The 13,718-nt window shown below is 37.0% G+C and overlaps 11 non-coding genes across 11 annotated transcripts; 6 read left to right on the top strand and 5 right to left on the bottom strand.

The window, feature by feature from the left end:
- Positions 1 to 100: 100 nt before the first annotated feature.
- trnak-cuu (transfer RNA lysine (anticodon CUU)) lies at positions 101 to 173 on the top strand. Its single transcript has one exon. It is a non-coding gene; the product is annotated as a tRNA-Lys (tRNA).
- Positions 174 to 1,022: 849 nt separating this feature from the next.
- Positions 1,023 to 1,095, top strand: trnak-cuu (transfer RNA lysine (anticodon CUU)). The gene has a single exon. It is a non-coding gene; the product is annotated as a tRNA-Lys (tRNA).
- Positions 1,096 to 1,465: 370 nt separating this feature from the next.
- Positions 1,466 to 1,537, bottom strand: trnaq-cug (transfer RNA glutamine (anticodon CUG)). Its single transcript has one exon. It is a non-coding gene; the product is annotated as a tRNA-Gln (tRNA).
- A 739-nt stretch (positions 1,538 to 2,276) lies between these two features.
- Positions 2,277 to 2,348, top strand: trnaq-uug (transfer RNA glutamine (anticodon UUG)). The gene has a single exon. It is a non-coding gene; the product is annotated as a tRNA-Gln (tRNA).
- A 2,193-nt stretch (positions 2,349 to 4,541) lies between these two features.
- trnaq-cug (transfer RNA glutamine (anticodon CUG)) lies at positions 4,542 to 4,613 on the top strand. The gene has a single exon. It is a non-coding gene; the product is annotated as a tRNA-Gln (tRNA).
- Positions 4,614 to 5,051: 438 nt separating this feature from the next.
- On the bottom strand, positions 5,052 to 5,123 carry trnaq-uug (transfer RNA glutamine (anticodon UUG)). The gene has a single exon. It is a non-coding gene; the product is annotated as a tRNA-Gln (tRNA).
- Positions 5,124 to 6,915: 1,792 nt separating this feature from the next.
- Positions 6,916 to 6,987, bottom strand: trnaq-cug (transfer RNA glutamine (anticodon CUG)). Its single transcript has one exon. It is a non-coding gene; the product is annotated as a tRNA-Gln (tRNA).
- Positions 6,988 to 8,069: 1,082 nt separating this feature from the next.
- On the top strand, positions 8,070 to 8,141 carry trnaq-cug (transfer RNA glutamine (anticodon CUG)). Its single transcript has one exon. It is a non-coding gene; the product is annotated as a tRNA-Gln (tRNA).
- A 1,643-nt stretch (positions 8,142 to 9,784) lies between these two features.
- On the top strand, positions 9,785 to 9,856 carry trnaq-uug (transfer RNA glutamine (anticodon UUG)). The gene has a single exon. It is a non-coding gene; the product is annotated as a tRNA-Gln (tRNA).
- A 1,179-nt stretch (positions 9,857 to 11,035) lies between these two features.
- Positions 11,036 to 11,107, bottom strand: trnaq-uug (transfer RNA glutamine (anticodon UUG)). Its single transcript has one exon. It is a non-coding gene; the product is annotated as a tRNA-Gln (tRNA).
- A 1,126-nt stretch (positions 11,108 to 12,233) lies between these two features.
- On the bottom strand, positions 12,234 to 12,305 carry trnap-ugg (transfer RNA proline (anticodon UGG)). Its single transcript has one exon. It is a non-coding gene; the product is annotated as a tRNA-Pro (tRNA).
- Positions 12,306 to 13,718: the final 1,413 nt, after the last annotated feature.

The following is a 13,718-nucleotide window of genomic DNA, read 5'->3' as shown; positions in this document are numbered from 1 at the left end:
ACCGTAACACAAAACGCCATCAACACGAAACGATGTAACGCAAAATGCTACATGAATATTTTTGTACAGTCACGGTTAATTTTCAACGTAAAACACGCAGGCCCGGCTAGCTCAGTCGGTAGAGCATGAGACTCTTAATCTCAGGGTCGTGGGTTCGAGCCCCACGTTGGGCGGTTAAATTTTTTTCCAAGGAAATTCAACACAAACACGGCCACACTTTTAATAAATAAACAAAAACCTGTAACGATGTGCAAAATGCTGCAACATGAAACAACGCAACATGAAATGCCGACAACACAAAATGTCGCGGCACGAAACGTCACGACACGAAAAGCTGTAACACCAAACAGCGCAACATGAAATAGCGCCACCCAAATCATGAAACATCGTAACACAAAACGTTGCAACACAAAATGCTACATGAATATTTTTGTACAGTATCAATCACTTTTCAAGGTTCTGGATCTAGCTCAGTCGGTAGAACATGGGGCTTTGAATGTTATGGTTGTGGGTTCGAGCCCCACGTTGGGCGATTGACCTTTGCCAAGGAAATTCAACATGAGACAGTGCGGCACTTCAAATAATTCAATAAGAAAAAAACTGTAACCATGTGCGAGTTCGCATTCTTCTGTTAAACTTTCTTAATTAACAACATTTTTGTTTTCGTACAGTAATAATCAATAAAGAGCGCCAATGTAGCTAAGAAACACCACAGCACGTAACAACGTGACATGAAACCCATCAAACTTTTACGGCAAAAGCCCAAAATGCTGCGCCCGAAAACTAAAATGGCTCAACCCAAAACGCTGCAACATGAAATGCCGACAACACAAAATGTCGGGGTAAAAATATCGCAACACAAAATGCTGCAACAGTTGTGACACCAAACGGGGCAACATGAAATACCGCGACCCAAATCATGAAACATCATAACACAAAACACCGTCAACACGAAACGTTGCAACACGGTTCCATGAACATTTTTGTACAGTATCAATCACTTATCAGGGTTTTCCATGAACGCCCGGCTAGCTCAGTCGGTAGAGCATGAGACTCTTAATCTCAGGGTCGTGGGTTCGATCCCCACTTTGGGTGTTTGAATTTAGCCAAAGAAATTCAATTCACGAGATGGTGCGACACTTCTAATAAATCACTTAAAAAAACTGTAACGATGTGCGAGTTCGCATTCTTCTGTTGAATTCACTTAATAATATTTTTCTTTTTGTACAGTAATAATATGTATTTTAGAAAGTTTAAAATCAAGTTTAAAATCACATAAAAAGACAACTGTGTGTACGTGGGAAAAAGGTAGGAATAAAAACATGACTCATAAACATATAAGGGACACAATCTGAAAATGAACAAGGAACTATTCTTCACAGAAATGTTGTTTATTTGCATTTTTCACAGAAACATTAATCAAATGACAATGTTACTGAACACTTTTCGCTTCAATGTTTCAAGAAGGTTTCACCAAGACTTGAACTTGGATCACTGGATTCAGAGTCCAGAGTGCTAACCATTACACCATGGAACCTGTAAATGTACATGTAAAACAATGTGATCCTACAGTACACAGTACTTGATTGGATTTGATAGATTGTCATTGATCCCTTGTGTGTGTGATGTCTGAAAAACATAGGTCGAAGTTTAAAATCAAGTTTTAGGTCAAAAGTAAAAATAAATATGACTAAGTGAGTACGAGGTACAAAGCACTGACTGAAAACAGGACTTAAAAACTTTAGACATTGTCCAGGATTTGATACCAGGGTCTTTCATACCTTAAGCAAAAATACAGGAGTGGACCAACAAGACCTGGAACAAGTCTTTCCAGAAAATCTCATGAAACGTCAGATTTTAATAGGGGACACAATCTGAAACTTGATTACCTTATTGCACTTTTATACTTATTGATCCCTTGAGTGTGTGATGTTTGAAAAAAAAAAAGTTCAAATCAAGCCTAAAATCACAAATACAATGACAACTGTGTGAATGAGGAAGAAAGTTATGATTGCAAAAAGGAGTACTAAAGAGGGCTTATCCGGGAATTGAACCCTGGACCTCTCGCACCCAAAGCAAGAATCACACGACTAGACCAACAAGCCCTGCATACATACTTCCCCAACTGATCTCATGAAATGTGAAATTAGGGGACACAATCTGAAATGTTGTGGCAAACTTTTGACCAACATTTTCATTTACTACCATTTTCATGAACAAATCTATTATATCCATTCAAGTCCTCTTTACCGCATGATATTTTCTGGTTAAATACAGGTTCCATGGTGTAATGGTTAGCACTCTGGACTTTGAATCCAGTGATCCAAGTTCAAGTCTTGGTGGAACCAATTTACGGGAAATTAAGTACTATGGTAATTATTAATAATACTGTTATTGATAAAATATTTTGGAGGATTCATTTTTGTTTAAGAGTCCTTTCTTTATTCATAGTCATGTTTGGATCAGCTGGTACTTTTCAATATATATTCTGTATACCAGTTTCTCTTTGTCTATAGAAGTCTGTATTGTTTTAGTCATTGGAATGTGAAAGGGATACATCCCCCTCTTTATTCCTATTCTGTCTTGATGGTCCTTCTTACTCAGCATAGAAATAAACTGAGGGTTTAGCACCTCAGTCCTAGAACAAATAGAGCTCGTAATTTGAGACATAACTGTATTTATTTTGGATGTTTTTATTGCTCTCTTGAGTGTTTGATGTATGAAATATTAAATGGAAAAAGCCTAAAATGCTACAACATGAAACAACGCAAGATGAAATGCCGACAACACGAAATGTCGTGGCACGAAACATCGCAACAGTAACAATCATTCGTTAAGGTAGAGCATGAGACTCTTAATCTCAGGGTTGTAATTTCGAGCCCCACATTGGGCGATTGAATTTTGCCAAGGAAATTCAACACGAGACAGTGCGACACTTTTCATAAATCAATAAAAAAAACGTAACAATGTTCGAGTTCACATTCTTCTACTAACTAAAATGGCTCAACCCAAAACGCTGCAACATGAAATGCCGACAACACGAAACGTCGCAATACAAAATGCTACATGAATATTTTTGTACAGTCATGATTACTTATCAAGGTGATCAATGCAGTCCCGGCTAGCTCAGTCGGTAGAGAATGATACTCTTACTATCAGGGTCGTGGGTTCGAACCCCACGTTGGGCTTCTAAATTTTTCCCAAGGAAATTCAACACAAACACTGCCACACTTTTAATAAATAAATAAAAAAACTGTAACGATGTGCCGTAACGACGCAATATGAAATCCATCTATCTGTCTAAATACTGCATATTTCAGTTTTACTATAAAAAACAAAGTTGTCCGACTGCATATTTCAGTTTTACTATAAAAAACAAAGTTGTCCGACAGAAAAGGCATAAACGTTATTTGTTTTACTTTATATCATCCGCAAGTTGATAAAAAGATTTACTGTAAGCATTAAATAAATAAATAAAATACATAATTTGACTCATTTTTAACATTTTAGTGACTGAGACCCTCTATGCTCCCCAGGAGACCTAAGGATTAAAAAAAAAAATCCATATATTTTGTTATGGTTTGAAAATGAAAAATATCAAAATGGCCCCCGCATGCTTAAATTTTTCCGTGTGCGGCCCTCTGTGGAAAAAGTTTGGACACCCCTGGTGTATGCCTTCAGAAATTAGGATAAAAATAGTTTACAATGAATTTCACAGTAAAAAGTAGAAAGAAATATGACTATGTGTGTACGAAGTAAAAAGTAATGACTGAAAACAGGACTTAAAGACATAAAAGCTTGTCCAGGATTTGAACCCAGACCATCGGAGCGGAGTAGCTTGTTAAGACTTTAGCTTAGGGGGCTACTTCATATGTTCATGTGGAATCTCGCTAGGTACACCCCCGAACCCAACTGGGACTCCCGTACTGAAACGGTTTAATACAAATACACGTACTGTTACACCCCTAGTTTTTATGGATCCCATAAGTGAGTGATGTCAATGAAAAAATGATCAAAATCAAGTCAAAAGTCACAAATGTATCAACAACTGTGTGTATGAGGAACAAAGTTATGATTGAAAAACATCTTTTAATAAGACACAATCTGAAAATGCACTTTTATCGACATTTAACGTGCTCCCTTTTTCATGCTGCAGGACATACTGAACACTAACCACTCCACTTGTACAAGTTCGTTCCACCTGAACTTGAATCACTGGATCCAAAGTCCAGAGTGCTAACCATTACACCATGGAACCTGTATAATCCCCCAAATGATCCTGCAGTAAACAGTACTTGATTGGATATAACAGATGTGTTTGATATTTTTTCATGAAAATGGTAGTACACTAAAAATCCGAGACAGAGGGACGCTTCAAGCTGAGGACTCTCCCGCGGGTTAGATTTTTGACTGTGAACTTCATTTAGAACTTGTATCTCCTTTATTTTGACATCACACACTCAAGGGATCAATGAAAATCTATCAAATCCAATCAAGTACTGTGTACTGTAGGATCACATTGTTTTACATGTACATTTACAGGTTCCATGGTGTAATGGTTAGCATTCTGGACTCTGAATCCAGTGATCCAAGTTCAAGTCTTGGTGGAACCTTCTTGAAACGTTAGAATATATACTGATCGCCCTTTGAATATTTTTAAAAAAGAGAGTGCGTCCAAATTTAGCTAAAAATTACAATGCTGCAGTGCCGTTTCCGATTGTGCTCCTTATATGTTTATACATCCTGTTTTTAGTCACATCACTTATCAGTTTTAGATTGTGTCCCCTTTTAAAAGGTTAAAAGAAATTCAAGAAGTTTGCCACCTTGTTTTTCAGGGCTTTTTAGTCTAGTGGTATGAGTCTCGCTTCGGGTGTGAGAAGTCATATTTTTATAAATCCTGTTTTCAATTATAATTTTCCTCCTCATACACACAGTTGTTGTTACAATTGTGATGTTAGAACTAATTTTGACCATTTTATGAGACATCACAAGCTCGAGGGATCCATAATAACCCAGCAGGATTCATTAGTTGCTACTTAAACACTGTAAGTTGGTTCCACCAAGACTTGAACTTGGATCACTGGATTCAAAGTCCAGAATGCTAACCATTACACCATGGAACCTGCAACTGTAAGTTTAAAGTTTTAACCCAGTTTCAGATTGTGTCCCCTATATGTTCTTAAGTTCTTAAGTGAATTGATTAACGTGGACCCCGACTTAAACAAGTTGAAAAACTTATTCGGGTGTTACCATTTAGTGGTCAATTGTACGGAATATGTACTGTACTGTGCAATCTACTAATAAAAGTTTCAATCAATCAATCAATCAATTTAATCATGGATCTGTCCCTCCTACACACACTTGTTGTTTCATTTGTGACTCTAGACTTGGTTTTGAACTTTTATTTCACTTTTCCAGAGAGCACATAATCAAGGGATCAATAAAAATCTGCACAATCAAATACAGTTGGTTCCTAATTTCCAAACTCTATTTGTTCTAGGACTGATCTTGTAAACCCTTATTTCATTTGTGCATGAAGATGGTAGTGAATTTTATTTTTAGTTAAAAGATTGTGTCCCCTATCAAACATTTGTTCAGCAATCCATGAATTGATTAACGAGGACCCCGACTTAAACAAGTTGAAAAACTTATTCGGGTGTTACCATTTAGTGGTCAATTGTACGGAATATGTACTGTACTGTGCAATCTACTAATAAAAGTTTTAATCAATCAATCAATCAATCAAAATCCTGTTGCAAGGTTTGTTGGTCTTGGACAAGTCCTTGTGTTCAAATTATTTCAGGATTGTGTAGGTTCCATGGTGTAATTATTAGCACTCTGGACTTTGAAAACTGTGATCCAAGTTCAAGTCTTGGTGGAACCAACTTGCAGTATTTAAGTGGAAATCTTTCATTGATTGCTTTAGTGTATGCCTTCAGAAAATAGGATAAAATTAGTGCACAATGAAGTTCGCAGTCAAAAGTAGAAAGTAATATTACTCTGTGTGTACGAGGTAAAAAGTAGTAACTGAAAACAGGACTTAAAGACATAAAAGCTTGTCCAGGATTTGAACCCAGACCATCTCTCACAATCTGAGCAAGCAGGACACGACGATACTAAGAAGTCCTGGACTGAGACCTACCAACGAATACTATGAAATGTGAAATTTTAATAGGGGACACAACATGAAACTTGATTAACTCTTTGCACTTTTATACTTATTTAGATTCACTGACATTTTCATACATAGATGAACTAAGGGTTACCAGCTCAGTCCTAGAACAAACTGTGGTCATAAATGTTGGTACCACTGTATTTGATAAGTTACGAATGTAACAACAACTGTGTGTACAAGAAAGACAAGTTATGATTAAAAAAAGGACTTACAGACATTAGGGCTTGTCCGGGAATTGAACCCGGGACCTCTCACACCCTAAGCAAGAATAATACGACTAGACCAACAAGCCTCAACTGCATGACGGCAAACATCTTTTAAATATGTTATGATGTTTTAATAGGGGCTACAATCTGAAACTGTGCTTTTAACACATATTTTGATTGACTACCATTTTCATGCATAAATAAACTGAGGGTTTACCACCTCAGTCCTAGAACTAATAGAGCTCGTAAGTTGAGACACAACTGTATTTATTTCAGAGATTTTTTATTGATCTCTTGAGTGTGTGATGTATGGAATATTGATGTAAAAGTTTAAAGTCACAAATGTAAAGACAAGTGTGTGTAAGAGGGTACAAATTCTTACTAAAAACAGGACTTATAAACATATAAGAGCACAATTAGAAACTGGACTACAACATTGTACTTATAAGCCAGATTTAGACTCATTCCTTTTTTCATGTGAAAATACTTAAAGGGAAGTTGAACTGAACACTAATCACTCTTAATGTCACAAGAAGGTTCCACCAAGACTTGAGCTTGGATCACTGGATTCAGAGTCCAGAGTGCTAACCATTACACCATGGAACCTATACATAAACAAGTAAATAAAGTGATCCAACAGTAAACAGTATTGATGAAATGTGATTAAATCTCATTGACACCTTGAGTGTAAGTTGTCAGGAAAATGAGGGAAACGTTTAAATCAAGTCTAAAGAAAAAAAAGACAAGACTTGTGACTGTGTGTACGAGGGGAAAAGTCATGACCGAAAACAGGAATTATAAACACAAGTACTCGTCCAAATTCAATAAATCTCATGAAATGTGAGATTTTAATAAGGGACACAATCTAACATTGTGTCAAAACTTTTAACCATGTTTTTAATTCATACCTGAAGAAAGCAGTGAATCCAAATTTGGGTTAAAAGTGCAAAGTTTTAACCCAGTTTCAGATTGTGTCCCCTATTAAAATCTCACATTTTATTTGAGATTTGTTTGGCAAAACTGTTGCAGGGTTTGTTGGTCTTAGTCAAGTCCTTGTGTTAAAATTATAATTCCTGTTTTCAGTCGTACACACAAGCCTTGTCTTTTTTTCAATTTTAGTCTTGATTTAAACATTTCCCTCCATTTTCCCGACAACTTACACTCAAGGTGTCAGTAAAACTCTATCATAATTTATCAATACTGTTTACTTTTGGATGACATTATTTTAACTCTTTAGATACAGGTTCCATGGTGTAATGGTTAGCACTTTGGACTTTGGATCCAAGTTCAAGTCTTGGTGGAACCAACTTGTTAATATACATTGTTCAGTATCATCCATTTGAAAAGCTCTTCCATGAAATATAAATCAAATTTAAATTCAGGAATGTGTTAAAAGTGCAGTTTGGTATTGTGGTCCGTAGTAAAAAAATGTTATTCTCGCCACATTCATTTTCAGGGCTTGTTGGTCTATTTTAAAGAAATTCAATTTCCAGACAAGCCCTTGTGTTTATAAGTCTTATTTACAATCAGATCTTTTCTCCTGGTACACACAGTTGTTGTTACATTTGTGACTCTAGACCTCATTTTGATCATTTTTGCAGACATCACACACTAAACAATGACAATCTATCAAATCCGATAAAGTACTGAGTACTCTAGGATCACATTGTTTTACATGTACAATTACAGGTTCCATGGTGTAATGGTTAGCACTCTGGACTCTGTATCCAGTGATCCAAGTTCAAGTCTTGGTGGAACCTTCTTGGAACAATAGAGTGATACTGTATGACCTCCCTCTGAGTGTTTTAGCATGAAAAAAGGAGTGAGTTTAAATTTGGCTTAAAAGTACAGTGTTGTAGTCCAGTTTCTATCCGTGCTCTTATATGTTTATAAGTCCTGTTTTTAGTAAGAATTTGTACCCTCTTACACACACTTGTCTTTACATTTGTGACTTTAAACTTTTCCCTTAATATTCCATACATCACACACTCAAGAGAACAATAAAATCAATAAAAATATCCGAAATAAATACAACTTACGAGCTCTATTAGTTCTAGGACTGAGGTGATAAACCCTCAGTTTATTTATGCATGAAAATGGTAGTCAATCAAAATATGTGTTAAAAGCACAGTTTCAGATTGTGTCCCCTATTGAAAAATTAAAACATTTTTAAAAGATGTTTGCTATAATATCTTTAAGGCTTGTTGGTCTAGTCGTATGATTCTCGCTTAGGGTGCGAGAGGTCCTGGGTTCAATTCACGGACAAGCCCTAATGTTTATAAGTCCTATTTTTAATCATAACTTGTCTTTCTTGTACACACATTTGTTGTTACATTCGAGACTTATCAAATACAGTTGTACCTACATTTATGAACACAGTGTGTTCTAGGACTGAGCTGGTAAGCCTTAGTTCATCTATGTATAAACTTGTCAGTTGATCTAAGTAAGTACAAAAGGGCAAAGAGTTAATCAAGTTTCAGATTGTCTCCCCTATTAAAATCTCACAATTCATAACATTTGTTGGTAAGTCTCGTTCCAAGACTTAGTATCTTCGTATCCTTCTTGCTCAGTGTGAGGGATGGTCTGGGTTAAAATCCTGGACAAGTTTCTATGTCTTTAAATCCTGTTTTCAGTCATTAATTTTTACCTCGTACACACATAGTCATATTACTTTCTACTTTTGACTGTGACTTCATTGTAAACTATTTTTATCCTATTATCTGAGGGTATGCACTAAAGCAATCAATGAAAAATGTCCACTTAAATACTGCAAGTTGGTTCCACCAAGACTTGAACTTCGATCACTGTATTCAAAGTCCAGAGTGCTAACCATTACACCATGGAACCTGCGCTTATCAGATTATTATTTCAACACAATGACTTGTCAAAGACCAACAAACCCTGCAACAGGATTTTGATTGATTGATTGATTGATTGATTGAAACTTTTATTAGTAGATTGCACAGTATAGTACATATTCCGTACAATTGACCACTAAATGGTAACACCCGAATATGTTTTGCAACTTGTTTAAGTTGGGGTCCATGTTAATCAATTCATTGATTGCTGAACAAATGTTTATTACGGGAAAATTAAGATGGTAGTGAAAATTAAATTCACTACCATCTTCATGCACAAATGAAATAAAGGTTTACAAGATTAGTCCTAGACAAATAGAGCTTGTAAATTAAGAACCAACTGTTTTTCAATTTGTAGATTTTTATTGATCCCTTGATTATGTGCCCTCTGGAAAAGTGAAGTAAAAGTTCAAAACCAAGTCTAAAGTCACAAATGTAACAACAAGTGTGTGTACGAAGGACATATCCATGATTGAAAACAGGACTAAAGAACATATAGGGGACACAATCTGAAACTGGGTTTAAACTTTAAACTTACAGTTGCAGGTTCCATGGTGTAATGGTTAGCACTCTGGTTTTTGAATCCAGTGGTCCACGTTCAAGTCTTGGTGGAACCAACTTGCAATAGTTAAGTGGCAACTAAAGAATACCGTTGGATTATAATGGATCCCTCGAGTGTGTGATGTCTCATAAAATGGTCAACATCAGGTACAATATCGCAAATTTAACTACAACTGTGTGTATGAGGAGGAACGTTATGATTGAAAAGAGGATTTATGAATATACGACTTCTCACACCCGAAGAAGCTGGAAACCCTTAGTTCATCCATGTATGAACATATCAGTGAAACTAAATATATTTAAAAGTCCAATAACCGAGTTTCAGATTTTGTCCCCTATTACATTTCATGAGATTTAATGGAAAATCTTGTTTCAGAGTTTGGTACGTATAAACATATATACATATATATACATGCAGTAACAAGCTACATGTAGCTAAACTACGTAGCTCAACTACATTTTCCATTAGCTTGGCAGTTACGGAGCACATTTTTTTACAAGTAGCTTTTCGTGTAGCTTGGTTACTTTAAGACCCATGTAGTGAGGTAGCTTACATCAGAGCTACATAGAGAGAAGATGAGAGAGAGAAGGTACGGAGAAAATACAATGACCTGGATGATTGACAACATCCATACGTATGGAGAAAGTCCATGATGATGGGCTAAGGTTAGGTTGGAACATTACAGCCGGGCCAATCAGAGGCAAGATAAACTCGTCACATGACAACGAGAGAGTCCGAGACAGAGGGATGCTTCAAGCAGACGACTCTCTCCATAGGTCAGATTTATGACTGTAAACTTAATTCCGACCTTGTATTTCCTTTTTTTTCTGACGGCACACACTCAAGGGATCAATGACAATCTATCCATCCAAATTTAGCTAAAAAGTACAATGTTGTGGTGCAGTTTCAGATTGTGCTCCTTAAATGTTTATAAGTCCTGTTTTTAGTCACATTTGTCAGTTTTAGATTGTGTCCCCTATTAAAAGGTTAAACAAAGTTCAACGGATAATTTTTCAGGGCTTTTTAGTCTAGTTGTTCGAATCTGGCTTCGGGTGTGAGAAGTCACATTTTTATAAATACTATTTTCAATCATCCCTTTGCCTCCTCATACACAAAGTTGTTGTTACATTTGCAATTATAGACCTGATTTTAACCATTTTATGAGACATCACACACTCGAGGGATCCATAATAACCCGACGGTATTCTCTAATAGCCGCTTAAAAACTAGAAGATGGTTCCACCAAGATTTGAACTTGGATCACTGGATTCAAAGTCCAGAGTGCTAACCATTACACCATGGAACCTGCACATATAAGTGCAAAGTTTTGACACAGTTTCAGATTGTGTCCCCTATATGTTCTTAAGTCCTGTTTTCAATCATGGATCTGTCCCTCGTACACACACTTGTTACATTTTTGACTCTAGACTTGGTTTTGAACTTTTACTTCACTTTTCCAGAGGGCACATAATCAAGGGATCAATGAAAATCTGCACAATCAAATACAGTTGGTCCGTAATTTGCAAGCTCTATTTGTTCTAGGACTGATCTTGTAAACCCTTATTTGATTTGTGCATTAAGATGGTAGCGAATTAAAATTTTAGTTAAAAGATTGTGTCCCCTATTAAACATTTGTTCAGCAATCCATGAATTGATTAACATGGACCCCGACTTAAACAAATTGAAAAACTTATTCGGGTGTTACCATTTAGTGGTCAAATGTACGGAATATGTACTGTACTGTGCAATCTACTAATAAAAGTTTCAATCAATCAATCAATCAAAATCCTGTTGCAGGGTTTATTGATCTTTGATCAGTCTATGTGTTCAAATTATTGTTGGAATGTGTAGATTCCATGGTGTAATGGTAAGCACTCTGGACTTTGAATCCACTAATCCAAGTTCAAGTCTTGGTGGAACCAACTTGCAGTATTTAAGTGGACATTTTTAATTGATTGATTTAGTGCATACCCTCAGAAAATAGGATATAAATAGTTTACAATGAAGTTCACAGTCAAAAGTAGACAGAAATATGACTATGTGTGTACGAGGTAAAAAGTAGTGACTTAAAAAGGACCTAATCACATAAATACTTGTCCAGGATTTGAATCCAGACCATCTCTCACACCCTCAGCAAGAAGGATACAAAGATACTAAGAAGTCCTGGACTGAGACTTACCAACGAATGTTATGAAATGTGAAATTTTAATAGGGGACACAGTCTGAAACTTGATTACCTTATTGCACTTTTAAACTTATTTAGATTCACTGACATTTTCATACATAGATGAACTAAGGGTTACCAGCTCAGTCCTAGAACAAACTGTGGTCATAAATTTAGGTACCACTGTAGTTGATAAGTCACGAATGTGACAACAAGTGTGTGTACAAGAAAGACAAGTTATGATTAAAAATAGGACTTGGAAACATAAGGGCTTCTCCGGGAATTGAACCCGGGACCTCTCGCACCCAAAGCGAGAATCATACGACTAGACCAACAAGCCATAAAGACATGATGGAAAACATCTTTCAAAATTTTTTTAATCTTTTAATCGGGGCCACAATCAGAAACTGTGCTTTTATCACATATTTTGATTGACTACCATTTTCATGCATAAATAAACTGAGGGTTTACCACCTCAGTCCTATCAATCAATCAATTAATGTTTACTTATATAGCCCTAAATCACTAGTGTCTCAAAGGGCTGCACAGACCACAACACAAACCACTACCAAATCCTCGGTAGGCCCACATAAGGGTAAGGAAAACTCACACCCAGTGGGACGTCGGTGACAATGATGACTATGAGAACCTTGGAGAGGAGGAAAGCAATGGATGTCGAGCGGGTCTAACATGATACTGTGAAAGTTCAATCCATAATGGATCCAACACAGTCGCGAGAGTCCAGTCCAAAGCGGATCCAACACAGCAGCGAGAGTCCCGTTCACAGCGGAGCCAGCAGGAAACCATCCCAAGCGGAGGCGGATCAGCAGCGCAAAAATGTCCCCAGCCGATACACAGGCGAGCAGTACATGGCCACCGGATCGGACCGGACCCCTTCCACAAGGGAGAGTGGGACATAGGAGAAAAAGAAAATAAACGGCAGATCAACTGGTCTAAAAAGGGAGTCTATTTAAAGGCTAGAGTATACAAATCAGTTTTAAGGTGAGACTTAAATGCTTCTACTGAGGTGGCATCTCGAACTGTTACCGGGAGGGCATTCCAGAGTACTGGAGCCCGGAATGAAAACGCTCTATAGCCCACAGACTTTTTTTGGGCTTTGGGAATCACTAATAAGCCGGAGTCCTTTGAACGCAGATTTCTTGCCGGGACATGTGGTACAATACAATCGACAAGATAGGATGGAGCTAGACCGTGTAGTATTTTATACGTAAGTAGTAAAACCTTAAAGTCACATCTTAAGTGCACAGGAAGCCAGTGCAGGTGAGCCAGTACAGGCGTAATGTGATCAAACTTTCTTGTTCTTGTCAAAAGTCTAGCAGCCGCATTTTGTACCAACTGTAATCTTTTAATGCTAGACATGGGGAGACCCGAAAATAATACGTTACAGTAGTCGAGGCGAGACGTAACAAACGCATGGATAATGATCTCAGCGTCTTTAGTGGGCAAAATGGAGCGAATTTTTGCGATATTACGGAGATGAAAGAAGGCCGTTTTAGTAACGCTTTTAATGTGTGCCTCAAAGGAGAGAGTTGGGTCGAAGATAATACCCAGATTCTTTACCGAGTCGCCTTGTTTAATTGTTTGGTTGTAAAATATTAAAGTTGTATTATTAAATAGAGGTCGGTGTCTAGCAGGACCGATAATCAGCATTTCCGTTTTTTTGGCGTTGAGTTGCAAAAAGTTAGCGGACATCCATTGTTTAATTTCATTAAGACACGCCTAGAACAAATAG

This window comes from Nerophis ophidion, linkage group LG11 (genome assembly GCF_033978795.1).
Source record: "Nerophis ophidion isolate RoL-2023_Sa linkage group LG11, RoL_Noph_v1.0, whole genome shotgun sequence".
NCBI classification, from domain to species: Eukaryota; Metazoa; Chordata; class Actinopteri; order Syngnathiformes; family Syngnathidae; genus Nerophis; species Nerophis ophidion.
This window is presented reverse-complemented; position numbering and strand designations above follow the sequence as displayed.